The sequence below is a fragment of the Molothrus ater genome, chromosome 4 (genome assembly GCF_012460135.2).
Source record: "Molothrus ater isolate BHLD 08-10-18 breed brown headed cowbird chromosome 4, BPBGC_Mater_1.1, whole genome shotgun sequence".
NCBI classification, from domain to species: Eukaryota; Metazoa; Chordata; class Aves; order Passeriformes; family Icteridae; genus Molothrus; species Molothrus ater.
In genome coordinates, this window is record NC_050481.2 from 12,285,085 (window position 1) to 12,303,526 (window position 18,442).

The following is an 18,442-nucleotide window of genomic DNA, read 5'->3' on the forward strand; positions in this document are numbered from 1 at the left end:
TTAAAACTGTACAGGTCAATATCCTTTGGGCCTCTCCTTGCTTATTTCTAAACAACTTTGTGACTGCTGGCTAAGGAGGTCCCTTGTGAAAAGCCTTGTGAGGCTGGGCAAATGCTGCAGGCAAGTTGCAACAGGATCTCTGTACGTAAGACTACGTTGTCAGAGGATGGCCTAGGAGGAGGTGAGGGTTGATACAAGAAGTTGTTAAACACTGATGCTAACCCAGAAACAACTGGTTTTACCTACACACAGGTCAGTCAGTGTTTATGTCTGTGCAGCAGTTTATTGATTTTCTGCTTGGCAAAAAGAAAATAACAGTCACTATAAAGCTAGTTCCACTTAGTGCTAAGACAGAAGACCCAGAAGGGTGGTAGAGAGGAATAAATCACGAGCTCTGCGGGTTGACTATAGGTTCGAAAGGTGTGAGCAGGAGGTAACTCTGGGTGCTCTGGGTGGGCTGTGGCTGGATGTGACTCGAGTGCTGTACTGAGGTGCTGGAGGATGAGCATGGGCCCCAGTGCTCTGTGGAATCAGGGCTCACCTGGGTGGGAATTGAGATGGAGAGGTACGCACAGCCCTTCCTATGCTGCCATGGGCATGAGCCAAATGGCACACAGGATTTAACTATCAGAGAGAGATTCCTGCAGCACCATGTCCTCTTAGCCACATCTGTGACCCTCATCTTCCCTTCCTGTGGCAGAGCACAGGATGGTGACAATGAATTCCATAAGGTGAGTGAGCAGGATTGTATGCTTCCCATCAAAAGAGCAGCATCTGTTGTTTTTAGCACTTCTTGGAATCATGAGTGTCTTAAATCAAACTAACAGTACATTAAGGTTGTTTGAGGTATTAATACTCCATATTTCTAGGGGTTGTTTGTTTGTTTCTTTGTTTTTTGTGTTTTGGTGGGTTTTTTCTTTTTTTAGTTTTTTAATAAAAGAACCTTGCCTTTAGTGTTTCAGGCTTCCTATAGCTGGTGTTACTTTCCAAAGCAGCAACTTAGTGCTGTTGTTTTCTCACTGCCTTGCTGGTGTCACACAAGCGTTTGTTTAAAAGCAGAGCTGTACTGGAACAAAAATTTGTGTGTGTGAGTGGACATACGGAGAACCTGTGGGTCAAATTCACTGTTCCTGGCTGATGTAGTCATTTCAGCCTAAAACATGTTATTAGCCTTTGGCTTTGGGAAGCCATATGGCCAACAAATCTGGCCAGAAGCAGGCTGAATCCAATTCACAGAAAGCTGGTAAACCTGGATTTGTTGCTGAGAATGTCCAAATGTTGTCTTTAGTCAGCCAAGAAAATACTTGCAGCCAAACTATTATGATAAAGTAAGACTGATTGTTGTGTTTTCACCTGACAAACACAGGTGATGGATGCAAGGAGTGACAGCATCTCTGTCAGGCAGTGCAAGTTCATAGCCGCTCATTCCATAATGTGGCTCGGGCTCCGCTGTAGTATCAGTGTTATGCTGGCGAGGCTTTGGCTGCCATCCTCTTCCTTCTGGTACCTGCCTGAGAGGAGGAAAACAGGCTCAGATTGGATGCTCAGTGCTCTGCCCGAGCAAAGGAGGAACAGAGGGGACTTGGGCATCACCTCTCTTAATATTTACGGCAGCATTGCCCAGTGGACTTTGAGTTCTGGGACATGGCTGGAACTGGATTGCAGTTGTTTTTCAGTTTTGTAATGAGGGAGATGCAACTGTTATTACATGTAAATCCAACATGTTTAGCTCCACAAGAGAGGGGGCGATTTTTATTATCTTTCTCTGGTAAGAGTTACTCGCTTAAGAAGCTTTCAAAATATTACCCAGTCACTGAAGGTTCTTTAAGAAAAATATGACTGCTCGTGTAAACAATTAATGGTTGTTAAGCGTGGCAGTGTATATTATGACAAACAACACATGCTACATTATGCCAGCTGGTGTAATGATGTGATAATGTCTGACTCATTAACTCTGGCACACAGTTTACGATGCCCTTCTATGACAGGATTAATTGATTCACACATACATTAAAACAAAAATAACTAAACTGAAATTCAGCTGGAAGCCTGGCTTCTCATTTGTCATCAGCCCTGTTGGTGGCTGCAGCCAGTCTGGGCCCAGTGCAAAGCCAGCCGAGGTTTGTCCCCTGACCTCTGTTTTGGCCAACACCATGAGTATCTTGTGAGAAGGGAGGAAGTGATGAGAGCCAATACCAGGCTCCTGCAAGGACTTTCAGGTATTCTGGGACTGTTTGGATCAAGTAATTAAGTTGAAAGGTGAAAATACCCCAAAACTGTAAAGCCCTTTTTGCCTGAGTAAGGCCACGAATGCATGGCCTGGTGTTTGTTGTCTGTACGGAGCTGAGAGCTACTTAATGTATTTGTGTCAGAGCACTGAGATAAGCTGTTGCTGGGGAATCTTCTCTCAAACCAGAAACTTAGGCACAAGGAAAAAGTGCTGAAGGATGGCTGAAAGTTGTCCAGGCAGTAGGAAAACTGAATTGGAAACAATGCTATAAAAAAGAAACAAACCAAATTAATTTAAAATGGAAATGAAAAAGCTTGTGGTGATGTGACATCTGGCTTACCTGCCCTGTGCTCTGGTGCCAGTGAGTAGCCTGACGTGTCTCTGCTGTAGACACTGAAGCAGTATTGTCACTGGGCTTAGAGAAAAAATGTAATCTACATCTTCCCATTTGACAGGGAAGGGAAGAACAAGTTAATTGTTCATACTAAGAAATCTTCACAGTTGTCTTGCTGAATGACAGTTTGTAGCTGAATGAAAGTCCTGGGGCCTACCTATGTGCTCAGAGTTATCAGCAAAAGGGTAACAGAAAGGAGGGCGTGCAGGGGGTAAGTGCAGAACTGTCTGAAAGCTTGAAAGAAACTACAGGTGGAATTGAAAGTTTATTTCAACCTATGGCTTCTTCTGGCTTTCCAAAAGGCAAAGAAGCTGCTAAAGTAAACAACTTTGGGATCTAAGAGGCTACTACTCAAATGTCAGATACTGAAAAAGTTCTAAGGAAGAAGTGACATTGTCCAATTAGTACACTTCACAGCACTTAAGAAATAGAAGTGGCTGAATTTGAATGTTCAGTATGTTCTTAATGTTTACATTTTAAATAGGTTCTCTTTGTGGTATGACTTCCATAAGTGGATAATTCCTGCAGCATGGAGCAGAATGTGAAGAAGCTCTCTTTGGGCAGAGAGATCTGTTCTAGGGGGAACAGCCCAGTGCAAGTACCTGGAGTAGACACTTCAACTTTGCTAGTGGAAGCTAGGATTTGAATGAGACCTGGGATGTGAGTCAGACCTGGCTGCCCCAGCTGCTGTGTTTCACTCTTGATAAACATATTCAGCAGTCACTGAAACTCTCGGAAAGCTCAAAAATAGGTCCTGACTCCAGAGGAGTTTCCTGCCTCACAGGCTTGCTGGATAGTAGAATTATACTGTGGCAAAGATTAATCTAGAAGTGGGTATAATAGACAATCTCTGTTACAGGCATTTCTGTGCAAAAATGTTTTTGAGTGAAACAGTATCATGAAAAGCCTTTTCCTTCTACTGAATACTCAGGGTTGGGATTTTCCTCTAGTCCTCTCTCTGAAAAATAGACAATGTTTTATGTATCATCCACCTTCCCTTCCTCCAGTTTCCTCTGAAAATAGAATCTTTTGTTTGGGGCAAGTTTATTTCCTGTGCTTTTTCCAGCTGGAATCCTGGTGTGACAGTATTCATGGTGCTAGACTGCCAGCCTTGGCCTAATAAGGCAACTGGGGATCCTTAGAAATGTTTTCAGTCAGGGTTCTGACTCAATGCAGGTGGTTGGGAACATGGAACACTGAAATTCCATCTGAAATGAAGCACTGCTGGGGTGTGTTGGAACAGAGCTAGCTCAGGCTTTTTCCAGGGTATGTGCACTGAAACTTTGTGCATGGAGGACCTCTCAGAGCATCCTCTCTTTGTTTTGGGTTTACAATTATGGTGTCCTGCCTACAACTGGGCAGTGTCCCAGTAGGAAGGATAATCATACTTGATTTATGATGGTGAAGATAAATGGAATAGTAATTATAGGCAGTATTTTGGCTGGTTTAAATTATGTTGGGCACATTATGAGTAATTTCACGTGTCCTAACTTTCCCTGCCAGTGGCTGCGGATACCTGAGGAGGTTTTCAGGTGTTCCTGCCACGTGCTCTGGCCTGAGTCTAGGCATGTCCACAGGGAGGTGAAATCCGTGCTCAAACATGATTGTTTCCTGTGGCTTTGAGTTTTGCTCAACTCTCTCTGCAGTCATTTCCTCTTTGAAAGGCCCTCCTGTGAAAGTGTGCCTCAGGTGTACCTCTGTCTCATTGTGGGGAGAGCCCTGACTGGCCTCAGGGTGGGCTCAGGTTGGGTTTGCTGGAGTTTCTCCAGGCAAGGGTAGCACTGAGGTACTGCTGAGTTTCCAGCCTAAGCTTACTGAGCTCAGAGCTGGGGCTGTGTGCTCAGCTGGCATCACAGTCACCTGGGGGGACACGGGGACCATGACAGACGGATCTTATCCTTGTGCTCAACGCACTCTTCTGGAGATTTTACATTTCGTGCATTGAACTTCGCAGTCGGAATTTTTTAAAATCAAGTATGGTAATTGTCAGACTTGGAAATCCAGTTCCGATCAAGTCCTTACAATGCTTAAGTGCACTGTGAAAATCTTTTCTGCCCTAAAGAGCTTGCAGTAAGCAGGTGAGGAGAAAAGGAGTATTTTATCTCAAATAATTCCTGAGAGTCTGGCATAGACAAGGATTCAAGATACTGTCTGTAATTGATACATCTTGAACTGGTATTTAAAAAAAGAAATTAGGTGTTTGGCCAAAAAAATGCTGCATTAGTCTGTGTGAACCTTGGCTGTAAGGGTTTGCATTTGGCTTATAACAAAAACAAATTATAAATAATGCCTGAGTGGAGGATGGATGCCTGCACATACACTGTACAGATTGTACAGCATGCCTGTACAGTGTTGCTGGTAACAGAAGTGTGCATCCTGCCTCACGCAATCTCCTAATGGCCAAGCATGTTTTAATGGCCACCTTAAGTAAAGTCTCCCCCTGTGCTTGGAGCTTGTGTCCCTTGGGCCCTGTGGTGTGCACACAGCTCTGAGGGAGTCCCTAGCTACTGCCAAGGGAACAGCATTTCTGGGGCTTGTGATGATGGTGCAGAGGCTGAATTTCAGCTGAAGGCAGCATCTGATGATGAGGAAAGATAACAATCAGTTCCAGAGGGATAATAAATGGCATAATTAGCTGCACTCAGACTTTGCTTCCTCCTGATGTGAAGTTCGTAGTTAAGGTGGAGTTACTTTCAGAGACCCTGGAAGCCATTGGCTGGGAACTTGTCAGAGGTTTCTCTGTTGTTTGTGTCCTTGATAAGTGTGTATGACTAATAAGAAATAGCCTGTAGAGCTGCTGGGACAGTAAGGACTGTAATGCATGCTAAACACAGGGGCCAAGCACTGCAGGCAATTCCTCCAGGTCTCCTCTAAAACACCTGGTAAAGTTTTTGCTGCAAACTGAAGTAGATATTGAAATATTCCTCAGGTTAAGTTTTTTCATTTTGTTTTAATTAAAACAATTGGAACAAATGGTGTGGCTCTAGTTTCAGCAGGAGGTTCAAGTGGATGACTGACCGAGTTGAGAGTGTATTTACTCCAGCCTCAGCAGAGAGATTACTCATGGGGATCTTATTGGGCTACATGATTAAAATAGAAAAAAACAACAAAACAAAAAGCAGCAGCAACAAATTTTCAATATCTAACACATAAAGTGGCTGCATAATGTTGCTTTTAGATGGATGATAGTTTAATTTAATGTTTAGTCTGATGCATGGGCTTACTCAGACAAACAATTGCTTACTCCCAGGGGATTATGGGCATTAATATCAGTGATAACACAAGCATCACAGCCATGCTCAAACAGAGGGCTGGAGGATTCGAAGCAGCCTGATCCTCACAGGACGATTTGTTTGGTTGATTTCACTGTGACTTTTTGAGAGGCTGGAACTGCTGCAGCGTTACCTGTGCCTGCAAATGAGAGGGAACTCCTGCAGCAGTTCCTTGTGGGATGTGCACGAGACACCTTGTCCTTGAACTGCGTCAAGGAGCTGCAGCTCTGGCTGTGCTCGCATCCCCAGTCTGTACTTCAGTGAGTGCTCCTGTTCTTCCCACCCTGCCCCTGGTGACCCTGCTTGCTTCAGCCACCAGCTCTGACTGGTTAAACATGGGAAGAGCAGCCCAGAGAAGTGTCCTAGGTGAAGCAAGGTCCTGCCCTTGGTCCTGCCTTGGGTGTGTGTAGGCAACACACTGGTCATCACATGATAGCTTGGTGTCTCACAATGAGCATGTAAGTAGTTCGGCTTAGTGGCAGTGCTGAGAAATTATTAATTAACCAATTTGGTAATAGAATATACAGAGGCGATGTAGCTGCCTAAAGGAGGATCAGAGGGCTGTAATTTGCTGCTATCACTTGAATTATATTATGGAAATGAGCTTCAAAAACTGCAGGAAAGTAGAGTTAAAAAATATTGCTGTAATGGGCTTGGGTTGTTTTTCAGTTGCCTTTTTTTCTGATTTGCTAATGATTATTGTATGTCCATCCTTAAAGTCATTTGTGATGTGTCCCATGCTGAGAATTATGACCAGCAGCAAGAAATGAGAAATTAATTTGTTTTAAATGATACTGCACATTATCAGGAGAGAGGCTGCATTTTCAGCCACCAAAATGATTCCTAATGACAAGCTTAATCCTTCCATCAGACCCAGCTGCACAGAGTGCTGCACATCGGCTGCTGGGTGCCAGGGTAAAGCACAGGGTGAATTGTCTGGCTCAGTTGTTTGAACCAGTAAGTAAATGTGGCACAAAGATGCTCTGGGTGATGGAGCACTCTTGCTGAGAACACAGTAAAGAGGAAAGTGCAGAGATGAAGCTGTGTGATTAGCAAAAGCACACGTCCCTGATGGGAGTTCCTCTGGCTGTAAAGGTCTGGAGCTTACACAAATCAGGCAGTGAGGAACACATGCCCCACCAGTGATGGTTCCCAGCACTCCTGCAGGGCCTTTCATTAGGAGCTGGAGCCAGGAAGGAGCTCCAGATCTAACTTCCTGGCCACTAGGTGGTTAAATGAATGAACAGAAGTGCTTGTGTTTCTCTATAATCGAAGCCCACCTTGCTGGGAGTTTTTAGGCTGCATTTTTGGCACAGTGTAATGTTTCTCTCTCCGTCTTATTCCACTGAAATTTTTTCCCCCCAGTTTTCACCCAGCTTGGACTTTGAGCAATACACAAGTGGAGATTGGAATTGTTAAGCTGGAATTGCTTCAGCTGTTGTGCTGATTGCACAAGTTGCAGGCTGCTGCTCATGTAATGAGATTTACAAGTAGGTGAGGTACAGGTTGATGGAACAGCGAGTCTGGTACAAAGTACAGTTTGCCTAGGTTTGGAGGTCAGTGGCTCAGAGGAAGTAGCTGTTTTCTAGGTTTGAGAAGTACTGAGTCAAGGATGCCAGGCTATGGATAGAGCAGCTACAGCTGCAATCTACAGTCACCATGGTGCATTTGTTGATGAGAGCAGTCACCTGTTGGCAGGCTCCAGCACAACCTTCCGTGCCTGGGGTTTTAATATCATTCTCATGTGTTTTTGTCAATAACGCTTGTTTGAACTGCTCCAGACCTGTAACAACTTCAAAATCTCTGAAGGTTTTGTTTAGGCTGGAAATACTGATGTACTTAGAGAATTTCCCTCAATTTTTGCTTCTGAAGGAAGGAAGGAAGTGATATTTGTTATGCCAGTCATCTCTCCAGCTGTGTGCCTGGGCTGCCCCAAGGTTCTGGTGTTTGTCCTTGCATGAGATGTTGGGTGCCTTGGAGTGGTGTTTTCAGGAAGAATTGTTTTACACTTTGGCAGCTGTTGGTATGGTTGTTCCCAACTGGCCAGGGTCCAGGAGTTTGCTGTGCCTAAGGCAGTCAAAGCACGATGGGTGCGGGAGAAGTGGGCCATTGAAAGAGGTGTCTGAACACGTTCCTGTGTGGGATGGAGCCTCCCTGTGCGTGTCACACTGCTGCATGTGCCGAGCACTGGAGAGGGGCTGCTAGGGCTCATCAGCCAGGGCTGTTTATTTTGTGTAGCCCACAGCTGGCTGTGCAGTCTGGGCTCGTGACTGACAAACCAATGAGTTCACCCTTCATCTTCTGAAAGTGATACTGAGATTCTCCGCATCCTGTATTTTAATTTTTTTGTCCTTCTTTGTCATTTTCCCAATGAAAATTACTGCGGCACTGATCTCAATGTTAATGTATTCCTGCTTACATTTGACTTCTGAATATGTTATGGCTAATTATCATTACACAGGACGAGAGATCAGAGCCCTGACTGAGGTGCTCAGTGTGGGAACAAAAGGAGGCCAATGCTGCGCCTTGGCTCGAGGCCCAAAAATGGTGACGGAGCATCTTGAAACTGGTGGAGTCTGGGGAGGGGGGCTTATTGGCTTTTTTTCTCTTTTAGTTTCATTTTATTATTTTTTATGAACTGGGGGAGGGGCCAGGATGGGGGCTAAAATTTCCCCTTGAACATGATGTCAATATGTTGGCATGTCTCCTTTTATTAAGATGCCATCCAACTGATAACAAGTCCTGCTGTGTTTTACCAACATAAAAAATTAGACTGGAGACCAGGGAGCGGCAGGTGGCTTTTGGCACCAAGAAATAATCACACTTGATGTGGAAAGTAAAGTAAAAGGAGCCATCTGTTCACTGCAGGAGGACGTGAAAAATCACATTAACATATTGTCACTAACATCATGAAATACACAGTTAATAATAAATTTAGTTATCATGGCAAGCTGCATTGGGTGCTTCCTTAGAACAGGTATTGTGTGGAAGATGTGCTTGCGCACACGCCCCTGTTGAGCTCTGTCCTGGCTGTTGTGGCAGTCTGAGCCCTCCGGTTTGTTGCTACTGGGTTGAGCAGACACGCCTGTCTCTGCCCGGAGCAGGGACAGTGTGTCAGAGCTCCTCTCCTGCCTCTGCTTTTCATCTGCTCTGCCTGGACCTATCCCTGTCTTCTGATTGCCAGGCAAGCACACAAGATGGTTGAAAAGGAGGAACTAGAAATCTGATGGAGGGAAGAGAATGAAAAGCCTAGAAAACAAGAGGAGTCATGAGTCAGGCCTATATGCAGTGAGTCCCAAAGTCCACTCCCATGTCCGCTTCAGTCCTTGGGAGGCTGTTTTAGGATCATTGGATTTGTTGGGTGTTTGGGGGTGGTGCCTGTGTTAGCTGACAGTGCTGGGTGCAGCCTATTCCCTCACTGTCACTGCCTGCATTTTCCAGGGGTCCCAGGACTGTGAGCACTGATGGATTGATCCTCACAGCCCTTCGTGAAGTGGGACTGAAGGGTGTGCTCACCTATGAAAGATGAGGATTGAAGCCTGCAAAGGCAAGCAACACCCACATACAGGCAGGCTGGGGCAGAAACAAGCATTGGATATAATTAATGTCAATCAACTTGGCCGTATGGAAAAGATCTTGTCAAATGAACTTGATATCTTTTTTGATGAGATTATGAATCTGGCTGATAGACTTCTCTTGGTACCGAATGAGATTTTGATTATGAAACTGAAATGATACAAAGTTATCACACATCACCAGATTAAAAACTTGCTAACTGCTGAGTCTTGAAATACAGCTATAGCCAGGTTCTCAGTGTTGAGCATGTGTGATTGTACTGATACCCTACAGGTGTAGCTTTAGTCCTGCACTGTTACGCCTCACAGTTTTCTGTTACTGGCATTGAAGAAAATGCACTGTGGCTCTCAGCAAGGGCACAGAGGTGTCTGGGATGTTGTGTAGCAGCAGGGACATTGCTAAAGGTGCTATTGCAGCTCTAGAACAGTACTAAGGACTTAACAGTGAGAGGACTGAAGTGCTTTTATGCCCCTGGGGGCTTGTGACTGGTGTTTTCAAGGCTGTGTTTAGTCCTGGGGGTGCCTGTTCTGGCAGTCCAGTGGAACTTGAGAGAATGTGAAGAAGACTGTGAAAAAGGTGGAGAAATTGGATTAGTTCTCTTCTGGGAAAGGTGCACGGTCACTGTTGAAATGAAGGCATGGATAAAGCTGAGGAGGTTGGAGTAGCAGCCAGGGGCTCTGGGACTTGACATGAAGTCACATCCTCCCAGATTGCTTTCTTCTGTTTGCCATTGTTTACACTTTTTGGGCCTGAAGCTACAATGGTGTCCTTGGTTCTCAGGCTGTAAAAGGATTGTTTTGTCTAACTAAACTATGAAGAGAACTTGCTAACACTTTATATGAAGTTCAGAGTCACATACCAATGCAGTACAGAATCTGAAAAACATAAAAGCTAAAACTTAAGGCATCAGGATAATAAAAAGCTCTTTGGTAAAAAGACATAAACCTGCAATAAAAAGGCCATTTGGTAAGAGACCGTGTCTGGAAGCTGGAACAATTTTCTGCTTGCAGGTGCAAGTTTTCTGGTAAAAGGGGGGCTTGATTTTTCATGGCTTGAGGTCTTGGTAGAAAAAGTAACAAATCTGTGTTTTCAGTGAGGAAGCAAAACCTGAAAAGTAGACTTGAATATCCTTGTTTTACTTAGTAATCCATGTTTTGGCCCTTCTTGAGAGGCCTTTCTGCCTCTCTTGAAACCCCTAAACAGAAACCTTTGCTGCTTGTGAAAGTGAGTTGCCTGGAGTAGAGTAAAATTATGGACGTGGCAGAATGTTTGGCTGCTGACAGTTCATTTTACAAGTAAAATGTCACTTGAGGGGAAAAAGCCATATCTATTGACAGCCTTTGTGTGTTCTGACAGGCCTTTCTAGTTTAGCTCCTTCGTTTTTTACCTGATGGACCTCTCCGGCTGTGGACGCTGAGGCAGATGGGCTCCACAGGCAGCCTGAGGGCACAGGAGGAGGGAGGGACCAGAACTCCGGAGTGCTCGGAGCTTTTTGCCTTTTATCATAGCGCTGAGGGGACCCATAGAAGCTGACAGCACTGCAGGGGCTCCAGGAGGAGCTATCTGTTCCCAGGGACAGAGGGCACAGTCCCCTGTCAGGCCATACGGATGTTTTAGCACAGGCACGGGCACTGGGAGAAGGTTGTGCCTGTGCAGCCACAAGCATTCATGCTTCATGATGGATTCCAGGCTTCTCTCCCCGGCTTGCTTGTCACCTTTCCATGCTTGTCTTTTCCTTTCTGATGTACAGACATCCCTCTCCCTGCATAGGAGTCCCACCTGTTTGCAGCAGGCAGGGAGTCAGCTCCTCCCAGCTGATGGCATCTTGCAAAAATAAAACAAAATAGGGCCTTTGGGGCCCCTCTAAGGACCGTTAGCTGCAGGGGTCAGGTTATTTGGTGCTTGAAGTGCCTCCAGAAGCCAGTGCTGTTTGCAGAAAAGGGTTTGCTGGACTTTATGGTTTGGCAATTATATGGTACATATAATGTCCATGCACAGCTTGCAGTCTGCCACTGCCAGAGGTGTCCAGCCAGCTCCCAGGGATATTCCCCTTGGTGGAGTGCAGTGTTTTAAAAGACAAGAATGTTTCCCTTCCTTTTCCAAAACATTGCCAACACCCAAACAAAGCCCTTTCAGGATGGCTCCTGCTATGGAATCGAAATGGAATTGCAAGGAAGCATTGCCATAGGTATCGTGGTGTGTTCATATACACTTGGAATCTGGGAGTAAGAGCAGTGTGCTGTATTGTGTTCTCATTTACATAACTAATTGGAGCACAGTCCTTATTATTTTGATGATGAGTCTGCATAATAGAAATCTCCTTAAACCCCAGTAGGAGACAGGGGAGATAAATACCTTTGAGGTTCAGTCCTGTGCTTCCTTCAGTACTGCAGCATGCTTGAAGTGGTGCTAAAGATTTCAGAACATCTGGCAGGAGCAGGTGGTGGTTTACCTTTCAATATGTTATTTAAATGACAATTTAGTTAAGCCTGCAAATAATAATAGTCATAAAAATAGTCTCACATATATTTTTGTCTTAAAGGAGCTTTCTGAGCTGAGCTATCAAGCCCTTTTATGTTCCAGGCGAGGCCTGTGCCCCCTCTCTCTCTGTGGTGCTGAGCAGGTTTTCTATGCAATGTTTGTGCTGAATGTTTTTTCTTTACTTTCATGTCTAAAATGAACCATCATATTGAATTAAGATGTGAGGTCTAAAATGAACCATCATATGAAGGTGTGAGTGCAGAGACAGCTGGAAGTGTGAGCCAGGAACAGTTGTCATGTCTGAATATTCTGTTACCTCTTGTATTGCATCCCCAGAGAGAACCTCTGGTGCCTCAGACTTGGGCTGAATTGGTGTCTTCCCATATCCAAGGTGTCAGTCACAAGCATGTATGATCCTTTGGAAGTGGTAATCTTTGCTGTTGGCCTCTCATAAATCTTCTCAGAGCAAGAGCAGCACCTCCTTGTGTTTCTGTGCTCTGCATTGGATCCTGCCTGTTCCACAGACTTTGCTTCATTTCACCACATCAGCACTGTGACTGCTTAGCTCTGGTAGCACTGAGCGGTAATGAGAGTCTGATGAGTACAGAGAGGCCCTGCTTCCTTAGTTTATTAATTGGCTAATGATATTTGAGGTCTTATTTACAGACGGAAAGCTGACTGTAGCTGTAAACGTGCTGATAGAGCACTGGGGCCACAGGAGATACAAGACGAGACAGAAAAGGGGATGAATAAGATGTGTTTTCTGTTGGAAAAGTCAGAGGCATGCATGTAAACATGTTTGACCCAGTAAGGTGATGGCTGCAATTTTCATTGTTCAAGAAAGGATTTTCACTCTGTATTAGTGCATAAGTGTAGTTTGGTGAGATATTAATGGAGATAATGCTTTCTCTTTGCTCAATTTACTGGCTTTGAAAACAGACTGGTTTGCTGAAGAGAGAGACCATTACAAAAAAAAAAAAAAAAGATGATACAGCCACTCTTCTCCTTTGTGATGGCTGTGAGTGTAGGTGAGCCTGGAAAGAGTACTTCCATGGTCATGGCAGTGGGACTGAACTCCATGCAGAGATATAAGGAACCAGGTTTTGTCAAATATTTCCTTTCTGGCACTGCTTTGTTACCTCCTCTCTATAATTAATTGTGTCACCTAGAAGGAGGTTGATTGCTCCCCATCTCTGAACGTGCAGGTCTCATTTACCTGGAGCAGGCTTTTCAGTGGGAATGGAGTCAGAGCTACATTGTTGCCTCGTTACAGTCCAGTTAAAATGCAGCTTGAACCTAACGCTAGGTTGATTATTAGTTGTCTAGAAGGCCTTTTTCCTTCTGTGCCTTTAACCAGGATTTCCCATTACAGCCTCATCCAGAAGGATGCAGGGCTGAGAGCTGTGCGCAGCGCTGGGAGCTGTGCTGTGGGCAGGGCTCCAGACCTGTGCACAAGAGAGCAGGTGTGGTGCAAGTGCTCCCAAGTCCACCTTCTGCAGTGACAGGAGACTGGCCATGTCCCACCTGGGGGTTCTCACCTTGGACCTTCAGCTGAAGGCTTTTGAGTTTGGAGTTGAGTGTGCGATGAGTTGGTTGCAAAACAACTCCTTTTTTACTTGTTTACACCTTTGTGTAGTGTTGAAACAGTTAGGAAGTGCAGGCTTAAAGGGCCCCTTGAAGAGCACAGTTGTGTCTCCAGGGGTGCAGTGGGAATGGGACTGGAAATTTTTGGGCTTGCTTGCTTTCTGCTCTTTATGAATCTCTTTGGTATTTAATCACTGAGAGGAGAATTAGTGGAAAGGACTTCAGAGGAAGGTGTCATTAAGTGGAACTCCATGTGGTGAAATGTCTGGTTTAACCCAGCTGGTGCAGTACAATGCAGAGTATCTTGTAAAGGTATTGCCTGCAGCCAAAGGTGCCCCAGGCTGGGGTTTGTTTTGAGAGGGAATGGCTCACTCTCACATATTGTGCAGTAGGAAACCTTCTGCCTTGCAGCTCCCCAGTGATTTATTGGAGGTGTTTAGCCAAGGACTTAAATGGGTTAGTAGACTAGCACCTTCAGGGAAGTTGCTCTTTATAATTTAACTTTGAGAGAGCAGGTTATAGTGCTCTCAAACAGTCGTGTCAAAGACCCAGCAAAAATTAATGGCTCAGAACTAATGGCAAGCTTTCCAGGATGCTGCTCTGATTTATTGAGTGATGCTAAGCTCCAGCATCCTTGTGTGGAGAGCACTTGCCTTCCTGTAAGGGGGCTAATATTACCTCAAGCTGTTGTCAGTTGACTTGGTGGATTGCTGAGATGCTGCTCCGGGTGTAGGTAGCTGGTGGTGATTACTCCAAAGCATTCAGGGAGCAGAAACCCTGGGGAAAGGCTGATGAGCTGCCCGGGAGGATGATGTTCCAGCCGTGTAAACAAACTCCTGCTGTCTCCTGGCCATAATGAGGACCAGGCCCCAGTGACAGAGCCCACTTTGCTCTGTGCTGCTGCATAGGAGCTGAGCAATTTGCAGGGGAAAGTGATTGGAGGCAGGCCCTGGGATGCACGTAATCCACTAATCACCACTCGGAGATTCCTGGTGCTCGGGAACAGCAGGAGGGAATTGGCTTTTATGAACTGAAGGAGACACTGGCATATGTTGTTGAGGAGAGGGGGAGGAGGGACTGCTTAAATATTTATAGATTAAGGGTACATTGGGATCCCTTCTGTCTTCTTGTGTGCCTGGTTCCCCTACTTTCTCCTGGGGATAGCGAGACACAGTCTCCTCAGCCTTGCCTGTGGTTTAACTGGGAAGCATCCAGTCTTTACCCTCCTTCCAGCCCTTGTGCTTGCACTATTGGACTGGGTGCATGTGGAGCCTTGTCTCCACCCGTCTCACTGGGCTGGCTCAGTCTTCCTCAGAAAATAACACAGCTGAAAAAACTCAGGGTATGGCAGCCTGGATTCTTATGGAAAGCGAAGGTGGAAGAGAAATAAAAAACAGGTTAGTAGCAGGCAGAGAACAGCTTCCCATCAGAAAGCTTGCTGCAACACCGTCCTTCATCTCTACCCCAGTCATCCCAGGCAGAACCTGCAGAGTGGAGCTCTGAGGTTCCTTCCCACCCCTGATTTCAATATAAAGGTTTGTCTTCCTGGAAACCAAAACAAGGTGGCCTATGCATCGGAAGGCTCCTCCTTCAGTGATGACTTCTCATGTGTGAGTTCCCCTTTCCTAGAGGAGGGTGTGTAATGTTGTACACAGTCACAGAGGAACAGGTGACATAAGCTGTCGTGTGCATAGTGCTTTGCTCAGTCCTACCTATGGAACCTATGAGGGAGACAGGAAAGGCCAAGGAAGAAGGAGCCTTTTGCTACCTCCTTCTGTTCACTTGGAGGAGGTGCCAACGTGGGCACAGCAGTAAAGGAACAGTGCTCCGCGAAGGAGCCTGAGGGCAGAGGAGATGCAGTGAGATGGATGTCAGTGAGCAAAGTGCGTGGAGGAGCCCTTCCGCGTGGAAAAGGACTGTGGTACTGAACCCGAGGAGTTGTGTGTTCCCTTGCTTCAGCCTGGTGAAAGTTGTAGGACTTTGGTTTGGGTTTTCCTGCTTTTGCTGTGCAGTAGTAAAGTAGTTTCTCAGCAAGACGCGCAGATTTTTCTCAAGTGCTGCTCTTTTCATCAGTGCTCCTGGAGGATATTTGAGGGGATAGAAATACCACAGGAGCCATTTTAGAGGTGTTTGCTATGATTGAAATCGCTGAGAGCCACCTCATGTGTCACTAGTGCAGGCAGAGTTGAGCCCCGTGTGCTCATACCCCAAGTGCAGAGGCCTGTCCGCTGCGCTCCTTGTTTGCTACAGGTAAAATACAGTGAGAGAGGCTCAGAGAAATTCTGCCAGTTACCTGTTTTCTAAAGACCCCAAAAAGCTGTGAATAAGCTGTAGTTGGTGTTTGCAGAGCAAGATAACTAAGTTTTATGTTTGTGCACATCTTCAAATCTCTTCACTTGCATCATTGAACTGGTTCCATGTGCTGTTTGGCTCTTTTGCAGGAGTTGGTGCATGAATATATTCTATCCTATCCAGGTTAACAGCTCTTTTAAGACCTGATAAAACCTGTACTTATATAAATCACATATTAAATGGCTTAATATTGGATATTAAATTGCATAAATCAGTTCTAATTAGTTAAAACTTTAGCTGTAATGAAGATCTGCCCCTCAAATCCAGTGTTGTGCACTAGTCCTTGACAATGCCTGTGCAGCTGGCCTGAATGCTTTGTGGCAGCTCAGCTGATGTGCTGAAGGGACTGCTCGAAACAGCAACACAAACTGGGCATTGGAAGTGTTCCAGAATGGTCCCGGACAGCGCAAGTATGACAGTGTGTAGCTCCATGATGGAACTTAGGTGGTTCTTCTGGTGCTCATGGCTTTGGTGATGCATCTGGAGGCACAGAGGTAGCGGGCCACAGGAGTGTTACCTTTGGCTTTGTGAGTGTAGAAGAGCTGCTGCTGGGGTGAATGAGGACCTGCTAGAGCAGGTTAAGGAGTATTTCTGTCCAGCTACAACATAAACTCCTCATAAGTGAATTTTAAGCCTGGTGCAGCTTTAATGTTGTGTTCAAGGGAATTGTTTACAGCCCACTCTCCAAGCTTGAGTCAAAGTTAATGCTCCATCTGTGATGTCTGTTCTGGCAAATTCTGACCTGAGTTGCTTCACTGGCTGGGCAGTCTGGAGCTGTTACCTGTAATCTGGAGATAGGTGCACTGTTCAGTCATCAAGCCTCCCAGGTCACTGGCATGTTACTGGACTGTGCTGCTGTGGCTTTGCCAGTGGAAATACTGGAACCTTGTCTGGAACTAGTAGCCACTGCACTTCTTGTATTTAGCCAATGGTGTCACTGCTGCTCCACAAGATTGGTGTTTTCCTGTGGATTTGAGGAACACGCAGTCAGTGGTGCTTGGCGTTCCAGAGGCTGGTGGCTGCTGTGCTCCCCAAGAAGGAGTCTGGGCAGGTGAAGGGAGCCCTGAAGATCTGGGAAGAGAGTGGGCACTTTGTTTTCCTTTCAAGCTTTCAAGATGGCTGTGAGAATAGATGTTGTGGGTTTACTGAGAATGGCAACTTTGACATCCCTGGGGATGTAGGAGCTCCCAGCCACTGCCACAGAGAAAGCAGAAATGAACTCAGAGAAGCCCTCAGACTTTGTTGATGAACTCCGGAGAGCCTCAGGCTTGTCCTGTCCTGCTTTTCCAGTGCTGGTTCCCTACTTAAGTGGAAGCTGTTGTTGTTCTGACGGCTTTTGATACCCGGGATGCTGTGTTGCTCCTGACAAAGAGCTGACAGTGTGTCAGCAGCATGTGTGCCGGCTTTGATGGAACTGCCAATGCATGCAGCTCATATTTTTTATAAATGCCAGCTATGGGTCCAACAATAGGATGGCACCCTGCAGTGAGGTTGGAGCTGAGTGGAAAACACCAATCCACTCTTGTTGTAGGGGAGAAAGGGAAAATCCTATAAACTAATTAGCTCATTTGGCTCAGATGTCATTTCTGATCAAGCCACTTAGTGCTGCTCTCAGTGGCAGATTGGATGTCTTCTGCATTAAATGCCATTCAGCTGGACCCAAAAGTGTCTAGGGCACCTGTCATCTGCTCAGTGGGGATGCTGGGGACACGATTAATGATGGCAGAGAAACTTCCTCAGATTTAGTTCAGCCACCAGAGTTGAGTTTGTTCTGTCAAAGGGCATCTCAGTGCGGTCAACCAGATGTTAACAAGCTTCAGAGTTTCATCTTGTGTCTGCTTACTGGGAATTCCCAGGGAACAGCCTTTGTCTGAGATGCAAAACTTAATGGAAGAGCATGATGGTAGAGTTTGAACTGTGCCAGTGGACCTTGGACTCTTCCTTACATATTCCAGGAGCCAAGAACAGCTATGTCAGTGTGGGGCAAGGAGGCTGCATGATGCACGACAGGAACTGAGTCCCTAAAACTGTGGTTTCTGTGCTGCAATGGTCATTAAAAGGGACTAATAAACAAGAAGGATGGGCTTTGAACAATGGATAAATGAAATCCTCACCAGTGACTTAGAGAGCATTCAGGGCATTTGTGTGATTCAAGTGTGTTGACATTTGACTTGGAATGACATGGTATAAAACCATGTGGTTCAATTTTTGCTTTTTCCTCACCTTTATAATGAGGAACCATTTCTCGTTCCAGGTTTCTTTTCACTGTTTACAGTGAAAAGCATTTAAGAGAATAGGCAAAAATAAATGATCAAGTGAGAGGCATTATTTGGGCTCTGGTCTGAGATTATTTATTTTCATTTCGGTAGTTCTTAGGGATTGCAGGTAGGCTGGCATGTGCGCTTAAAAGAGCACGTGAACCATGGGGTTACTCCACCCAGAGTCAGTAGTTTTATTGTGATAGAGGAACAATTCAGAAAGAATAGTGTAGAGATGAATTTCTCGGAAGGATGCTGAGAAGACCAGCTGCAGACTGATGCAGTGCTTGCCTAA